This window comes from Syngnathus leptorhynchus, chromosome 9 (genome assembly GCF_054491065.1).
Source record: "Syngnathus leptorhynchus isolate UIUO chromosome 9, UIUO_Slep, whole genome shotgun sequence".
Classification (NCBI taxonomy): Eukaryota; Metazoa; Chordata; class Actinopteri; order Syngnathiformes; family Syngnathidae; genus Syngnathus; species Syngnathus leptorhynchus.
The window spans coordinates 3,945,871-3,959,902 of record NC_141203.1 but is presented as its reverse complement, the minus strand read 5'-3'; the positions used below and the strand labels follow the sequence as shown (position 1 = coordinate 3,959,902).

The 14,032-nt window shown below is 39.1% G+C and overlaps 1 protein-coding gene across 1 annotated transcript in view; it reads left to right on the top strand.

Moving 5' to 3' along the window:
• Nucleotides 1-14,032, top strand: part of il1rapl1a (interleukin 1 receptor accessory protein-like 1a) — a 287,826-nt gene that overhangs the window by 9,033 nt on the left and 264,761 nt on the right. Inside the window, exon 3 of the mRNA XM_085921128.1 lies at nucleotides 7,232-7,434. The gene's annotated coding sequence lies outside the window, so the exon portion shown is untranslated. The remainder of the gene's footprint in view (nucleotides 1-7,231; nucleotides 7,435-14,032) is intronic.

The window sequence follows — 14,032 nt, the reverse complement described above, 5'->3', positions numbered from 1 at the left end:
TAAAATATAATGCACCGAAGAATCCCTTTTAACGACCAGAAGTCATTTTCAGATCTTGCTGTTGATATGACATCAGTGTGTGTGTGTGTGTGTGTGTGTGTGTGTGTGTGCGTGTGTTTAAAAAAAAAAAAAGATGTTTCTCCCAGGAAGATTTGTCTTGTAACCGTTCGAGAAGGCTTCGCTTATTAACATTTCACAATCAGCAGCCAGCAGCTGTTTCAATTGATAACAAATGGACGATAATTGCATCAAAATCAGTGCGGCTAAACCACGTTGACATTTGTGAGATCCTCCAATATGTTTATTTATTTTATTTTTTTTAAACCTGCATGCTCCCTCCAACATTGAGCCTGCAGGACGCCATAATGTGTTTAGTGTCATTCTTTCCCCCAACTTAATCTCGGGGAAGTGTTCTCGCTCGCTCTAGCTGATGGGAAGAGAGTTTTTACAAGTGGCTACACAAAAGATTTTATTATTGGCGGCTCGTTCTGCTGTCGGCGCTGATAAGAACGGGAGAAAAGCATGCCGCCAGCAGAAACGCGTGGCAAGTAAGTTCTATATCCACCCTGCGGATTCCAAATAATTGAGATTCAAAAAGAGAAAACGACTGTCTAAAAAAGAAAGGAAAGAAATTGCTTTATTTTTGTTTGTTGGCTTTTACCGCTATGACTACAATTGGTATTTTCTGGGTCATGGGGAATTACATTACCTGTTAGGATGACACTAGGTGGACAGGAGTAATTTGCTTTCCAAGAGAAAATAATGTTTTTCAATTCAAATACATTTTTGAGTTTGAAGGGTGCCTTTTCCCAAATGCATTTCCCATAGATTTTAAAAATTGCACTCTTCAAAACAGTCAGCTCTTTTGTCTTTTGCCATTGTTGATTTTGTTTTAAGCTTTCTGACACCGGGCAGCATGTTTTGTTCAAGAATGCATAGATCGTCTTTGTATTTCACTGTACCATGCTCATATTCAAGATCCCCTTGCTTGGTGAAGCAACTCCAGAAGATAACAAAACCTACTTCAGCTTCAGATGTTAGGTACAGTATTGTTTTCTTTACATGTCTCTGTTTTGCAACATAGGAATTGTATCTCGCTAAAATGAAACAATTTTTTCCGAGATCCTTTATGGCTAGTCAACGTTAATTTTGACAAATTCCACTTTCCAGTTATTTCCATGATCATTGTTGCTTTTGTTTTTTTTTTTACCTCAACAAAAAGGTTCCAGTAATTTTGCCTATGCCAAGATTAGAACAGTGTACCGTGAAATTGGACCGTGGACGAAACTTTGTTACTCTCGATACTCCGATATTGCCCAGAAAACTTGTTCTTGGCTGCCTGTCATGAGTCCCTCCAACAGACGACTGCCACCCAAACCGAGGTGCTTTGCTACATCTGGCAGTCTCTTGAATCACTCTTATTTTGACTTTAAAGTTCCAAAACACAAAGCAATTTTATTGCTACGTATTAACTACTTGATTTGTTACTCTGAATGAAAAATAAAATTCATTCTATGGGGAAAGAAGAACAGTGCCATGTAGTGGGAGCATGACATCACTACATCCATCATACCTGATGATGACTGACATCTAATGAAAGACAGTGAAGCTACATTGCACATCTTTTCCAGCAGATGGCGCTCAGTTCCTCTTGGTCTTGGAACTGTGCACAAGCTGGTGTCAACATATGCATACGCAGTCCGTGATTTGTCAGGACAATTAGTTTTCCTGTGGCATTTTCTTGAATTGCAACATGGTCACTTGGGTAGATAAAGAGTTTCTACTCAGCTTTGGAGGTCAGAGAAGGACAGGAAGCTCACGTCTCAGTCCCGACTTGGCAGCGTGGACGCTGCCACAGTGGCACCAGTGTGGACTCTTAAAACGGGCATCTCTTTGCCTTCCCCTTACTCCTCCCTCTTTGTCTGGCCCAATGCCCCCTTCCATTATTTTGCCCATCAGCAGCCGTGGCCCTCGGAGCATCTGCGCCGCCTCAGTGCTTACCATATGCCCCCCATGCCTTTAGGCCGGAGCCGATAACATATTGATTGCTCCAAACATGAATTATCAATTCTCCTATTTTCCATCCAGTTCTACTCTTGACCTGCTTCTGTTCTTACCGCATTTTGTAGACTACTTGTCATAAAGTGACCACCCAGAATCAGCGCTTACAAATTTATCGTCCCATTTTACCATGTTCAACAGGAATGAAGAATTCTATGCAGAATTCACGATTTTCTGAATTTTTTTTTCAGCCATCAGTACTGAATCAAGAAACTTTTCAAAATTAAAAAACAAAATCCCTGATATGATGTCCAAGTCAAGAAATATGTAGCCTACATTTGACAAGCATTCTACATACAGCACATAAAATCATAAAAGGGCACATCAAGGTAGCATTTTCCAATTTCTGATTATTCCAACAGGCGGCTCAGTGGTGCACGTCCGCCTCACAGTTAGGAGGGTGCGGGTTCAAGTCCACTTCCGGCCCTCCCTGTGTGGAATTTGCATGTTCTCCCCGTGTCCGCGTGGGTTTTCTGCGGGCACTCGGGTTTCCTCCCACATCCCAAAAACATGCTCGGTAGGCCGAATGAGCACTCTAAATTGGCCGTAGCTGTGAGTGTGGATGGTTGTTCGACTCTGTGTGCCCTGCAATTGGCTGGCAACCAGTTCAGAGTGTCCTTGCCTACTGCCCGATAACAGCTGGGATTGGCTCCAGCACGCCCGCGACCCCGGTGGGGACAAAGCGGTTCAGAAAATGGATGGATGATTATTCCAACATTTCAATACCGTTTACAGACTGACATGACATATCCAGGATTTAATTTTTTTCTGCTCATGTTCTAATGTGACCACACTACTACTACCTGTGATAAAATGTGATTTGAAATGGGAAGTCAATAATTCATGTTTTAGTCGAAACTGTATGTGTAAAAAAAAAAAAAGTCCGGAATTAGTAATCTGTGATGATGACAAAATAACACTCGGGAGCTCCTCCTTTTCTCCTCTATCTACCCTTTAGCTGGGCTGAGGAAGAGGGCTTCAAAGGGCCCTTGAACGAGCCCAGGTTGGTGCTTTGAGCCACACGTGAGCTTTGACTGTCATATGCAAAGACAGACTGTCCCTTTAATCAGCCAAAGACGAACTTCATGTGGAGAGACAAACGCAAGCCACGTCGACTTACATCTCCGCACTGGCTCATGGGTTGTACCTTGCAAAGGGCAAGCTGTGCAACAAGCTCACGGCCACCGCTTTCCCTCTGAGGCCAACGTGCTGTCAACCAGAATTAGTTGGAAATTGCACAAAAAATTATGCAGCTGCTAAGAGGAATTCATTCTCACCAACATGAATGTAACAGTATGTATGGATCTCACTTAAATGAGAAGACTTTTTTGAAACAACATTTTGCCGGTGTCTTGCTAACATGTCTGCAATATTCTTTTTTCAGCATTAAGCACAATTTAGTTTTGAGGGGCTGACCCTGTATCTTTGGGGGGCTGATTAGGAAACCTTAGTAGGGCTGGCCGACCATCCTGGATGCCCCATGGTGCCTCAACCAGGTCCCCGCATGGTCCACCCTTCCCCTCTTGGATGGGTGACGCCGAGTCAGCCTGACCGTATTGTTCTTGTGCACACTATATTTATATATTAGATGGCAAATGAAGCTTCAAATTGGCTCCATGAACCTGTTCATGTTTTTTTTTTTTTGGTTCTCTAGATGGCACTGTTGGTTTAAATAAAATGGTTTAAGAAATGTTACAATTGGCCTACTTTGATGACTGGAAATAATGCTCAAATCAGGGCTCCTTGTTGGGTACTGCTTGGGTACATTTTTTTGTGATCAATCAGCCATCTTTGCTCAGGTTTGATGCTTTTATCTAACCTGTTAATTTTGTTCGTGTACAGGCTCACGCAAAAACTACAGAACTCATTCAAATGAATTTTTTCAGCAGTTGTGTTATGAATCAAGAAAGAAGCTACAAGGACAACATTGTCTTACTCAGCTTTGAGACAAATGTACAGTTAATTGTTTGTTTTAATTTTTTTTTAATGAGATGAGGGATGTTTTGGAATGTTCACTCAAGGTTGTCGGATAGCGTTTATCTTTTTCTTTCAAATCTGTAGTAGAGATTGCGCATTAAACAAAATGTATTTAAATTCAAGACCTCCGGCTCTGTAGCTCAGATAGCGGTTTTAGACATTTCAAAAAAACCAAAAAACAATTCCAGAATTTTATACACCTCGTGGTTAAGTCATGACCGCAGACAGAGCACCTGCTTCTTTTAATGTGATGCTGCAGCTGTGCCTTTCGCTTTGTGCTTGCAAATAAATAAATAAATGAATACCTCCCATCGCTCAAATTGATTAGAGCGTTTATTGAAAGCGTCTTCTTTTTTTTTTTCTTCCCCAACACAGTTGAAAAGATGTAATTTCCCACACCTCTCCATTGCGGAACAACATAATTACACGGCAGAGTGATTAGTAAGCCGAATGAATAAAGCCACTCATTTGTTTTTTTTGTTTTTTTTTCAAGAAGCAGATACGGAAGGGTTTTAAGTGCCGTGTGATAGATAAAGCTAATGGTTAACATGTCCTAAATCGGCAAGGTAATCGACTGAGCAACGGCTATTCCAAATTAATAAGAAATATAACAGAAATAACATATTTCCACAACATAAAATTGATTCGACTGTCTTGATATCTGTTGTACGAAAAACCACCGTGTGTTTTAACCAACAATGGCTGCCAAATTAGATCCTCATTCACCGCTTTTGTGATGTTCCACGAGAGAGACAGAAATCTGTAATGTGCTGTTATGCATAATACAACTACAAGATATGCATGTGAAGTACTGGTATTATTTTATATTATCAACTTGCCATCCTCATATCACATCACAAATGATACAATTACTTTTATGAAGGCTCAATGTTTTTTTTCAGGCTCGAGCCACTTGCCTACTCGTAACATCTAAGCTCCGCTTCTGTTATGGTAACAAAAGTCATACTTTCATTTCAAAACTGATTTCAACATGAATGTAGCAAGGTGATGTTAAGTGTTCTGTAATTCTTTAGTCTATGTTTTGATAGATCTTCAGCCATCTTTCATTAAAATAACTTGGAACTGTTTAATGATCAAAAAGTGCATGTCTCCTTTCATCATTTTCCCACAAATCTTAATCAGTATGTGAAATATACATTCTTTAAAATTGATTTGTTAATAAGGAGCAGAGAAAAACCATTTTGCCGCTTCAACACGCTTTGTCGAACTTCTCTTTGCATCACAATACTCAACCTCTGCCTCTTCCAGAGAAGCTTCTGAGGCATTAAACTTTTTTTTTTTTAAACAGCAACCACTCTGACAGTGTGTGATATTAAACTTCAAATACTTCTCCACTTAAATTCTTCACTTGAAGCTTTGAGGAATGCATCGAGCCAGTCAACACTCGCTGGCGGGCTTGAAAATGTCATTTCTCTTTTTTTTCTCTGCCTAACTATTGTGTTTCAAATCAAAATTATTCAGAGTATAATCAGAGGTAAATCAAAGCAGATTGTTGGAATGTCACCAACACGTGATTTGTCTCTCTTTAGAAGTTGCATGTAAGCCTGTGAAATTGCCTCAAAGGGATTTATTAACCATGATGTGTCGATGAGCATGGATTTCATCATTCATTGGGAAGACTGCAAGAAACAGCATCGTTCTGCCAAAACATGTTGTATATTTTTCAATCTTTGGTGCATTGACAAATGTGAGGTGATAATGCTCGTAATAAGATAACATCAAAAGCAGCAATGCACTTTGGGATTTTGAGTGTCCTACATTACGAGAGTGGAAGATTAAGATTATAATAAGATAGCATTGTATTTGTGCTTCGGGGTCTCGTGCGATTCTTGTTCATACCTGACAGTACAGTAAGTCTTCTGTTCAGTACAAAAATGTGTGGGAAAAAAAAAAGGCAGCAAGTGAGAAGTATTGAAACAAAACAAATGAGATTTACTATTCACAAGACCCGCAAAAAGGATAAAAAGGCTTTAATTTGAAATCCTGGCTTTCTGATTTTATTCAAGAGCTTCACATTGAAATATTTAAAAGGCTGTCAAAGCCAAAAATCCAGCATCCGGATTTGTCATTCTATCCAGAATGAAATGACAAAAGTGACTATTATCTTTGTAAAGGCAAACTTCTTTTGGATCTCATTGTATCTAACAAAACATCCAATGAGTGTTTTTTTTTTTTAAAGTCAAGTTAAGGCCTGTTTTCTGGTATCACTAACTGCTGCATCTCTCCGCCACTGTCATCACTTTGCACTTGACTCTGCTGCTGATCAGGCAATTGTGAAGCGCCATTAACTCCCTAATGCAACTAAAGAAAATATGTTGCGTCACCGTCATCGTGTTGTACTAAGCACATCATCTTTTATGTGTTATCAGTTGATTGTTAGATAGCTACAGGATATTTCAGACCCACTGCAGCTAATATGCTGGAAGAGTGAAATTGTCAAGCAAATTGAATGTCTGGAAAAGGTCCTGGGAAACATAACTTTTGGCAGGCATGTGTATCATGAGTAGAACAAAAAAAGAGTCACAAAAATTCATACCTGAATGGGCCATTTCCACGGATCCTTAAATACAAACTAGTCCTTGACTGATTTTCTCAGATTTGTACCAAATTGGAACTATGAAGTGCAATCCGAAATTTCAGCATACGTACATAAAGCATGGCGGCTACTTTCGATGTCTTGCTACAAATCACAAAACTCTAATAACTACCCAACCCCTGAAGCCAGTTTTACTTGGGAACACAAAAATTGCCCGCCATGTCTGTCATAAACGATTCACAAAAATGTGTCAATCAGCCATGCCTGAGAAGACCCTAAAAGTAGATCTCATCAGGCCTATTTTGGCCGTTTACTGAAGTTCTTCAAAATGAGTTTATACTGGACAATATTCAGATTTCTAACAAATATGAACCACTGATATTAGCCAGATGGACACTGAATTGTAAAAAAGTTAAAACTGTTGAAACTGCCCCATCCCTGAAGCCAGTTTTGACCTTTTGCATTGCAGTTTGCGAGTCATCAGGGTTCTAACTCTAATTTCCTTCAAGCTCTGTGTACTCATATCCAGGCCACGGCCTGCCTTGTGTCCCAACTTCAGCGCATATAAACATTGGGAGGAAAAAGCTTGTACATGTCTCTTCTCACAAATCAAACCTTCTCATTGTGTCCTTTCAGACACTCCGCAGATGTCTGCAAGAACCACTTTGCAAGATGGAGGCCACGTCCATTATATCCCTCCCGCTTTCGGCTGTCACGTCAGCTGCATTTCTCTTTGTGCAAGACGACGACCGTGAGGGCGACGGGCAGAACAGCCGTCACCTTAATGTCTCCCTGTCTGATCATGAGACACTTGTAAAGATCCATCGGCTCAACCACAAGTAGGCCAAACTCTCACACACACAGACACACATGCACGCAGGGAAATTTTCTAAGCAGAAAAAAGGACAGTGTGACGCAGCAGACATATTTACTTCGATGCGTTGTACATTTTAAGGATACTTTTTGAACTCCACAGTGTCGTGCTGTGTTGCTGTGTTACTCAGGTAACATTAGATCATCTTGACCTTTGACAACTTATAAGATTTTTAAGTTTATTATTGTCTTCATGTGCTCAAGATGGAGGCAAAGCACTCATTTTGTCAAAATGAAGCTCCTCAACTTACTTTTACGTACTTTCTGGCCACCAACATGCAATTAGATGGCACCAAAGCAACCACAAAAGCAGGGAATGAGTGAGTTCTTACGATAATGATAGAAGAAAAATGCAAATACAGTATAGTGGTTTAGCTACGAGTGCTGTATGGTGGCAGGTACTCAACTCCATAACAAGCAGCACGGAAACGTAATTTTGATCTCTTTGTGTGTCTTAACATGTGAAGAAATTGACAATAAAGCGGACTTTGACTTTTTTAGCAGATAGTGAAAATACCTGTTTACTTCTACACCAGTAAGATTCTACTGTCAAACTAAACAATAAAAAGACAGAAGTCCGGTAATATTTATAAGTATTTAAAATGACCGCATTTGCTTTAGAAAATTCTATTTAGCTTAAGGCTATCAAACAATGCAAAACACCATAGACGGGCTAATGAATAACATTGGATGCAGCAGATGTTTGAACAAAATTGATGAAGAAAAACAACACTCACGAACTATAATTCACCTTTAGCGAAGAACAACTTTTACTGTGGTTTATCACAATAGTTTTGACTGGCTCCATGTACTAGTATATACAAATGTATGTTATAACGCCCCTGGTGGCCAAGGCGTGCACACCAGAAGGACCAGCACAATATCCTTTGAACTGAATCCAAAAAATGTGACAGAAACTCTTACAATGTACAATTACTCTTTCAATTTAAATTCTCATGATAAAAAATACTGTATGTTTTTTGGGAGGATGGAACAAATGAATGGCATTTTGGTTCATTTCAATGAGTAAAGATAATTTGATTTACAACCCTGGTCGTGGAACAAACTCGTACCGTATGTGAAGGAATTCACATGCCGAACCGCATGGAAAGTGGCACAGACTGATACCAGGATGAGAAAAAGACCCGAGAGACTCCAATAAAATAAAATTACGCTAAATGAGGGAGCATTCAACCATTGTGGGTGTCACTGATTAACGGCGCATGCATTGATGAGTTGCGTCTGCAAGCTATTTATCCGACACGTGCACTTATACAAAAGCAGATATTGTACGTGATGGAGATGGAAAGAGAACGAGGGCAATTTGGATCCTCATTAAATTTTCAAAAGTCCTGATGGTCCTCACAAAATTGAACCAACTGTTCCAAAGCAACCTTCATTTTATGCTACAGTAACTGCAAATTAGTTTCACAAAACTGTTTTAATCACACACACTGCAGAGTTAATTTGCTGTGTGCTAATTTTCCACACTCCCCTCTTAGATGACCATCAGTCATAGAGCACGATGGCTTGACTGATCATAGCGCATGTCCTCTCTGTTCTGGCCTGATTCTACCCTCCACACAAGTACTGGTCGTGCTGACCGTTCTACTCTATAAAAATAAATGATTTATACAACAATGTAGTATTTTTAGTTTATGTTCATTGACCATCCATTTTCTGTATTGCTTATTCGTATTGTTTCATTTTTCTTTTCAGAGCAGTTCAGATTAATATTGATTCGGAGAAATTACTCATACTTTTTCAAAGCAGTTTAGCAGACTGGGTTATAAGTCGGTCATTGATGAATGAAGATAAAAAACATTTATTTTTTCATTCATTACTCTTTCACATTATTACATATTTAATTGCTTATTTTTCATAATTATTTTTGAACAAATATTTTTCAAAGCAGGGTTTGAGTCCCATTTGGGATGGATACAAAATATTTACTATTTTATTACAATTATGATTTTAAATCACTTTATTATCATTATTTTGAATTTTTATACACAGTTGATGAACAAAATAAATTCAAAATAATTATTTTTATTGCTTTGCTTTAAACCCCTTACCTCTTATGTATACTGAGCAATCAGGGTAGCGATCATGTAAGGATATCCTATTTTTTTTAGCATTAGCATAAGCAGTTATAAAGGTCAAACAGCCCTCTGTGGTCGTACAACAGAGTGCAGTTCCGTCTTTTTCTTGCCAAATGCCTTTTAATTAGTCACAAAAATTAAATCACTAGTCTTAAGGTTTACGTGCTAGTCATTTGGCTTCGTACGGTCTTTACATCGTCCATTTAAAATACGAAAATAAAAATCAGTGAAGTCGATTGACGTGTCCACTAAACAACAATGTTTTGTCTTGAGTTTATCTGAAATATTTCTGATTGAACCAAAGCTACATCTCAATGTTGTAGGCATCAACAATGGTTGCGTGTTGTTTTCCAAATGTTTTAAGGTTAGTTCTCACAGTTCAAAGAAAATGTATTTATGACAAAAAAACTTGGGGTCCAAGACCAAACCACATTAGACAGAAAGTCGCATAGAATCAAAGCGTGTCCTATCAAGATTTTTAGGTCTACTTAGTGTAGTTTATGGTTACATTAATAAGGATTGAAATAAAAAAAGGCGTATTATCAAGATAATAATTTTAGTTACTCTTACTCCAAATTTTGTTAATTCCTTATTTCCTTCACCGGAGAAGTTTCACAAACAATTCTTTTCCCAACAGCTCCGTGGCAATTGGGTGACATGCATATAAATCCTGTAAGTCATCGTGACATTTTCGCCCATTGAGTTTAAAAATAGTTGCGTTGATGATGTGCCAGGCGCGGAGCCACTGAATAGAGCGCACAGTTGGCTGAACAACAGTGAAGCCTCCTTTTTATTTATATCATCCTTGAGTCCGTGCGGGTGGCTATTTGTCAGCGCGCTCTCTCGTGTGCGAACGCGAAGGCCGCTTCGCTCCATCCTCTGCCAGTGTTCTCCGTTAATGAACACCACTATTTCACATTGTCATGATAATCAGTGCTTTTTTGGCAAAGGAAAGCCGCCATTACCGTCTCTTGAACAATTACAAAAATACACTGTAATCCTCTTTTAAAATCATAAGTTAACTTCCTTATTACGTTTGACAGTTATCTTGAGCTGTCACCTCTATTTGCCATCTTTTTATCCATTTCTGAAAGAAACTCATTGAAGAGCTGATTGCTGGGTGCCAGAGGTGGGGGCCATTCAATGGCACGCTACCTGCATGGAAATTACCTTTAATCGTCCCCAGTCATTGTGCCGGTGAAAGTGGTAATTGGCTTGCGCCAGCAACTGGAGGGGGTCATCTGCCAGTCATCGACTAAATGTTGTTGCTTCATTGCCAAAATGAGCCAGAATTATGACGGCCTCGCTTTTGTTTTTTTTTCATTGTTCCTTAATTTCAAACATGCTTGTTAGTATTTTCAAGCTGATGTGGCAATATTTTCCTTCTCTTTGCAAAAGTGCTCCAGATCTGACAGACTGCAAAGGCACACCCTGTGAACACTTCGTAAGATCACTACATATATATGGAAGTGTGGAACTGTTCATAATTTCGTCCTCCTTGACTAAGGACCCAGTTTTGTCTGACGCCCTCAAAGTACTGTATAATGCTGCCACCTGCATTCTTTACTGTAAATATGGTGTTCTGTTCTTTTGTCGATGAGTGTGCCAAACAGAAAGTGTGCATTAGAGATTTTTGGTTTTTGAAAATTGTAAAGCAATTGTAGCCAAGCTTGCTTGTTTTACTTAGTAAGATGAAGCTTCTCTCCTGCCACCCTACCTAGGGATGTCCCGATCCGATATTCTGTATCAGTATCGGATTCCCATTCAGTATTGGACAGAATCAAATTCATTCATAAGGTCGGCCCATTCCTGTTCCTGTTTATGTGATGCTGACACGGTTTAGCGTTAATCATAACGCCACGTCTGCTGTGTGAGATTACATTTCAGTCCAACAAAACCATAGTCAAACAGCGGTGTTTTTTTGTGTGGAGCAATTTCAACCACAGTTTGTTGTGGAATCATCGTTAATGGACTTTTTGGACGAAGGTATGAACATTACAAATACAGCGTTAATGGAGCTATACAAGCTCATTGTCCTCGAACCATTTGATCAATGTACACTTTGTATCAGCGTACAGCTTGTTGAGTTTTTCTGAGGCTAAAGATACAAAAGATTAAAACCTATTTTGTTCCTTATATACCTTTACATTAGTGGTGGCAGTTCAATGTGTTATTAACTCGATTAATCCAAATCTCTTTTAATGCCACTAATTGTTCTGATCGTGCAATTAAAGCTCATTTTGGCATCATACAATTTCTTCTTTTTTATTCTCTTTTCACATACTATTGCCATAGAAAAAAAACAATTTAATAAAAGCTTTAAACATCTCACGATGCTGGCAGCCTCTGCTAAAACCAGCTACATCCCTAGTTTAACAAATCAGTCAACTCTACGCCTGAAATCAAATTAATAAAAAGTATCATAAGATTTTGGATGTTTTTCATGTTTTCTGAAAAAAAGAAGAAAAAAAAGACTTCAAAAATTATTATTTTAGCACCATTGCCAGAAATTCAGATTTGCATCCTTCCTTACTTGTTTTCTTCCAAAACTTTCATGAATTTTGGATGAATGTCCAGTTCTTGGGAATGTTTCTCTAACAATGATGACTGTCTTTATAGAAAGAAATGTTCCCACAGACATTTTGACCAGCTATTGTGAATTTGGAGAAGACACACTAACCATTAGGTCTCCATTCAAAGGGTAAAATAATAATAATAATAATAATAATAATAATAATAATAATAATAATAATAATGTTGATGGTAAACCTGCTTTTCCTGGTTTCTGTGTTTAAAGCTAATAAGAACTATCTTGTATCACAGCTTTGATGTATTTATTAAGACTCTTTGTGTGAACAAAAAGAAATTGTAATGTCATAAAATGTTCTTGATAGCTATGCCTAAAAATTTAAAAGGCAACATTTGAGTTACATACTGTTTTCCACTTGATGACGCGCCTCGAATCAAACACTTCCTCATGATGTATATACATATCAGGATTTCTTTTCTACTTGGCTCATATTTGAAGGACTTACTGATTGAGTCACTTTTATTCCATTAGCTTTCAGTCAAAACACAGAGTGGCACAGTAGAGTAAAAAATAAATCTGCTTGTGGACATGGAAGAGGTGAAACTTAAAAATCATGATGAGTGTGTCACTAAGTGAAGTTTGACTTGAGTGTGTCACTAAGTGAAGTTTGACTCTCTGGAATTGACCATCTCACTGGCACACAGATGCCATCTGGTCAAGGAGGCTTGAGATGGATCGAGTACCGTCACACAGTTGTCTTCATGACACCCGCCTCCCTTCTACTGGTTCGAGGTGGTTTATAAAGATTCTTTTATCAGTAGGCCAAAATCAAGCAAAGACTGATCATTACTTCATTGGGCAAGGATCCAAATCAATATCCCATTAATGTCAAAGCTTCGAGGTCGGGATGTATCCCACTAATGTGTCCTTGGTCTAACTCCTGGACTTTTATCACAGACACAAGAGACTTTGAGATTGAGGCTATGCAGTGATTTTGTGTTTGGGTGAGACATGGAAGGATGAATGGACAGTGCACAGTACGGTAGATATATGTGTTAAATAATGAACGGAAAGAGGCGATAGATGTCTAGGTGGAAGTGCCGATGACATATAGTATTTAAAAGGATTGATGTATTGTTGGAAGATTTTAGCGTATAAAAGGCGAGGGCAACCCAATCGCCAGACGATATCAATTACGGATGGTTGGATGGACATGGATAGACTTGACAGCAGGATTGAGAGGTGGTAGTGACTTCACAGCCGACAAGACTTGTCTCAAACTTTGCTGCTAACACTGAGGCAGTCACACATTTATAGACTCAAAGAGAGAGAGGAAGTAAAGATGAAGGAGAGTTGATAGGTATCGCAGTGACTCAGATGTGATGGAGTTGTCATCGACTTCCTTTTGAATCACAAGTTACATGCCAGTGTGCCAGTTGGACGCGATCCCTCAGCCCCGCCCGCGACACTACTCATCAACGTCAGGCATCTGTCTCCATGTTCGCAACATGAACACCATCACTGGGATGTAGACGCCAAAGAGCTGCTCTGCTGTACAGCTATTAATAACCCAAATGTTCTAGCACACTGTAATTGAGTTGTGCCCGTTACAAATATTCAATGCTGGAGTGAGTCGCTGAGGCCCTCATCTTCAATGTCATCATGGCTTCTTTGCTCTTTTATTGGGGTTACCATAAAAAGATGACTAAAGTCTGAGTGACATCCTAACTAATTAATGATGTTCGGTACGAAGTACATGTAGCCTGCCCAGTGAACATATCTCTGGTGTCAGACGGAGTACTAGTGCCTCCAAAACCATCTTTTTGAGGAGACCTTCAAAATAGCATGTTTGGTCAACCATTCATCATCTTAAACTTGACTTGACCTCTTTCACAAAGAATGAAAGAACTCAATGATTGTGTGAAGGGTTAC